Genomic DNA, 5,158 nt, shown 5'->3' with positions numbered 1-5,158 from the left:
TTCTGTTAGTTTCACTGTGTCCCTGTTTAGTTTCTGTTTCCACAATCTGTCCATTGATGAAAGTGGTGTGTTGAAGTCTCCCACCATTATTGTGTGAGGTGCAATGTGTGCTTTGAGCTTTACTAAAGTGTTTTTAATGAATGTGGCTGCCCTTGCATTTGGAGCATAGGTATTCAGAATTGAGAATTCCTCTTGGAGGATTTTACCTTTGATGAGTATGAAGTGTCCCTCCTTGTCTTTTTTGAAAACTTTGGGTTGGAAGTCGATTTTATTCAATATTAGAATGTCTACTCCAGCTTGTTTCTTCANACCATTTGCTTGGAAAATTGTTTTCCAGCCTTTCACTCTGAGGTAGTGTGCATCTTTTTCCCTGAGATGGGTTTACTGTAAGCAGCAGAATGTTGGGTCCTGTTTGTGTAGCCAGTCTCTTAGTCTAGATCTTTTTATTGGTGAATTGTGTCCATTGATATTAAGAGATATTAAGCAAAAGTAATTGTTGCTTCTTTTTATTTTTGTTGTTAGAGTTGGCATTCTGTTCTTGTGTCTGTCTTCTTTTTGGTTTGTTGAGAAATTATTTTCTTGCTCTTTCGAGGGCGTGATTTCCGTCCTTGTATTGTTTTTTTTTCTGTTATTATCCTCTGAAGGGCTGGATTCGTGGAAAGATAATGTTTGAATTTGGTTTTGTCGTGGAATACTTTGGTTTCTCCATTTATGGTAATTGAGAGTTTGGCTAGGTATAGTAGCCTTGGCTGGCATTTGTGTTCTCTTAGTGTCTGTATAACATCTCTCCAGGTTCTTCTGGCTTTCATAGTCTTTGGTGAAAAGTCTGGTGTAATTCTGATAGGCCTGCCTTTATATGTTACTTGACCTTTTTCCCTTACTGCTCTTAATATTCTCTCTTTATTTAGTGCATTTGTTGTTCTAATTATTATGTGTTGGGAGGAATTTCTTTTCTGGTCCAGTCTATTTTGAGTTCTATAGGCTTCTTGTATGTTCATGGGCATCTCTTCCTTTAGGTTTGGGAAGTTTACTTCTATAATTTTGTTGAAGATATTTGCTGGCCCTTTAATTTGAAAATCTTCATTCTCATCCACTCCTATTATTGCTAGGTTTGGTCTTCTCATTGTGTCCTGTATTTCCTGGATGTTTTGAATTAGGATCTTTTTATGTTTTGTATTATCTTTGATTGTTGTTCTGATGTTCTCTATGGAATCTTCTGCACCTGAGATTCTCTCTTCCATCTCTTGTATTCTGTTGCTGATGCTCACATCTATGGTTCCAGATTTCTTTCCTAGGGTTTCTATCTACAGCGTTGCCTCACTTTGGGTTTTCTTTATTGTGTCTATTTCCCTTTTTAGGTCTTGGATGGTTTTATTCAATTCCATCATCTGTTTGGTCGTGTTTTCCTGCAATTCTTTAAGGGATTTTTGTGTTTCCTCTTTAAGTTCTTCTATCTGTTTAGCTCTGTTTTCCTGTATTTCTTTAAATGACTTATTAACGTCCTTCTTGATGTCCTCTACCATCATCATGAGATATGCTTTTAAATCTGGGTCTAGCTTTTCGGGTGTGTTGGGATGCCCAGGACTAGGTGGGGTGCGAGTGCTGTGTTTTGATGATGGTGAGTGGTCTTGATTTCTGTTAGTAGGATTCTTACTTTTGCCTTTTGACATCTGGTAATCTCTGGAGCTAGTTGTTGTAGTTGTCTCTGGTTAGAGCATGTTCCTCAGGTGATTATGTTAGCCTCTATCAGCAGACCTGGGAGACTAGCTCTCTCCTGAGTGTCAGTGTTCAGAGTACTCTCTGCAGGCAAGCTCTCCTCTTGCAGGGAAGGTGCCCAGATATCTGGAGTTCGAACCTGCCTCCTTGCAGAAGTTGTGTTCCACTCACCAGAGGTCTTAAGATCTCGTGGAGGGTCCTGTGGGGACCTTGGGGGTGTCCAGATAATCCTTGCATCAGGAACCCTGGTGCTGGCGTGGACCAGAAGGAACTTGTGACCCTGATCATGCCGGGTTTTCTGCTTCTCTAATTGATGCAGTCTCAGGTCCAATCGATTGGATTGGAGCAGACACTGTGTTCCACTCACCAGAGGTCTTAAGATCCCGTGAGGTATCCTGTGGGGGTCCTTGCAGGTGTCCAAATACTCCGTGGGCAAGGAACCCTGGTGCTGGCGTGGACCAGAAGGGACTTGTGTTTGTGTGGGACTCTTAAATCCCCTTTATTACCATTGGATTTTTAGGTTACACAACTGTAAATTACTGTAAGCTATGTATTGGAAGTGTGAATGTGATATAAGAAAATTAGAAGTTACTAAATTAACAGTATCTTCAGATAGCTGCTTTGAGGAAGAGTATTCTTTTCTGTCTCATTTTCTATCAATCAGTTCCTAGAATATTTGATAAAATTTTCTGATCTGTCTGAATGAGAGCATAATAGCCAAGACACAGATATACCACAGTTTATTCAATCATATCTATTTAATGCATATTTGCTATGTTCAAGTTTTTACCATGATCACTTATGTTGTAGTAATCATTCTGTAATTATTTTTAATTCAAAATAGTTAATTATAATCATATTACTAGCATGTAGAAACTAAATTAACACTAATAGGAATCAGGTTTTATACTGCTGAAAATGAAATCAGAACATTGGTACAACTTTAACATCTCTCAGGACTCAGAAAACAAAAAGAAGAAAGGTAAAATAAATAGAATAGGCCAACTAAGAGAGGGCAAAAATTTTACTAATCTACATATTAAATGAGAGAATTATGTCATACAAGAAATGATAAAAGCATACCTCAGGTACAGAAATAGCTAACTCTGTAGCTGAAAGGAATTACATAGTTCTATTCAAACTAGAAGCATAAGTTCTATAGATCCCTTAGGCAAAGTTGGGACAATTCCCAAGAAATAACCAATGTACTCACAAGCTCTTTGAATGTTCTAAGTTTCAAGTATCAGGCAAAAAGTTATATATTTCTTCCTTCTAAAAAAATAAAAAGAGGTAGTATGAAACAAACAACAAAAATTGAAAATGGATTCTTTTAAAAACAGATATTCCTAGACTTTTCTATTATACTGAATGTTTTAAGACAACGTAGCAGTCATTGCATCTTTAGTAGAAAGATATTTTGACCAGGTAGTTCTATACCTTGCCAATGTAATATGAAAGTATTCTCAGAATTGGGAAACCTTAGAAACTACCTTCTACAGATCCCTTAGGGAAGGTTGGGGCAATTCCCAACGAATACCCAAAGTACTCAGAAGATGCCCCAGTATAGGGGAATGTCAGGGCAGGGCAGTGGGAGTGGGTGGGTGAGCACCCTCATAGAAGCAGGGGAGGGAGGATGGGATAGGGGGCTTCCTGAGGGGAAAGGGGATAACATTTGAAATATAAATAAAAAAATAATCAATAAAAGAAAAGGAAAATATCAGAAAGAGCACAAAAAAGAAGGTCCAAGCAAGGTTGAATAAAATAGGTTCAATTAAAATAAAATAAAATTTTCATTTGCATTAGTACTTGTCCCACAGAAAGTGCTCAGTACTTCATTGGTGTTATATTGGAAACAGAACATTCTATTATTTGTGTTCACTTTAAGGGCCTGAGTAAACAATGCAGTAAAAGTGAAAATACATCAGAATGTACATTCACATATGAAATTAGTATTGGCAAATACAAAGAGTCTGACAAAAGAAACATGATAAAGGATCACATTTACATAGCTTTAAAAATGAAAATAGAAACACACACATGTCAAACAATGAATTTAAGTAATTTAATTAATAAAGTTGAATTTATTAACAGAATTTTTAACAATGAACTCTTATTTGGTAGTACACTAGGGACATGAAAAATATGATTGCATATTAAGCATAGTATTGACTGCATTTCAAGAAACAGGTCTAAAACACAATTATGTAGCATTTGGAACTAATTTCAAATAGTAAATGCAAACCTCCCATATACTTAAGAAAAGACAAGGCTGGATGGTGGTGGTGTATGCTTTAATCCCAGCACTTAGGAAGCAGAGGCATACGGATCTCAGAGTCTGAGGCCAGCCTAGTCTACAGAGAGAGTTCCAGAGAATGCCTATCTTAAAAAATAACAGTACCATGCAGTTTTTATAACAATTGCTCTGTAGTACAGCTTTTGGTCAGGCATGGTGATTCCACCAGAGGTTCTTTTATCCTTGAGAAGAGTTTTTGCTTTATTCCAGATGAATTTGCAGATTGCTCTTTCTAATTCGTTGAAGAATTGAGTTGGAATTTTGATGGGGATTGAATTGAATCTGTAGATTGCTTTTGGCAAGATAGCCATTTTTACTGTATTGATCCTGCCAATCCATGAGCATGGGAGATCTTTCAATCTTCTGAGATCTTCTTTAATTTCTTTCTCCAGAGACTTGTTGAACTTTTTATCATATAGATCTTTCACTTCTTTGTTAGACTCATGCCAAGGTATTTTATATTATTTGTGACTATTGAGAAGGGTGTTGTTTCCCTAATGTCTTTCTCAGCCTGTTTATCCTTTGTGTAGAGAGAGGCCATTGACTTGTTCGAGGTAATTTTATATCCAGTTACTTCACTGAAGCTGTTTATCAGGTTTAGGAGTTCTTAGGGTCACTTATATATACTATCATATCATCTGCAAAAAGTGATATCTTGACTTCTTCCTTTCCAATTTGTATTCCCTTGATCTCTTTTTGTTGTCAAATTGCTCTGGCTAGGAATTCAAGTACTATGTTGAATAGGTAGGGAGAAAGTGGGCAGCCTTGTCTAGTCCCTGAAGCAAAAGACAAGTAGACAAATGGAATAGAATTGAAGACCCAGAAATGAACCCACACACCTATGGTCACTTGATTTTTGACAAGGGAGCTAAAACAATCCAGTGGGGAAAAAAGACAGCATTTTCAACAAATGGTGCTGGCACAACTGGCAGTTATGTAGAAGAATGCAAATTGATCCATTCCTATCTCCTTGTACTAAAGTCAAATCTAAGTGGATCAAGGAACTCCACATAAAATGAGAGACACTGAAACTTTTTTTTAAATTTTTAATATTTTTATTACATATTTTCCTCAGTTACATTTCCAATGCTATCCCAAAAGTCCCCCATAGCGCCCCCCACTTCCCTACCCACCCATTCCCATTCTTTT

Source organism: Mus caroli, unplaced genomic scaffold (genome assembly GCF_900094665.2).
Source record: "Mus caroli unplaced genomic scaffold, CAROLI_EIJ_v1.1 scaffold_11736_1, whole genome shotgun sequence".
In the NCBI taxonomy this organism is placed as follows: domain Eukaryota; kingdom Metazoa; phylum Chordata; class Mammalia; order Rodentia; family Muridae; genus Mus; species Mus caroli.
This window is presented reverse-complemented; position numbering follows the sequence as displayed.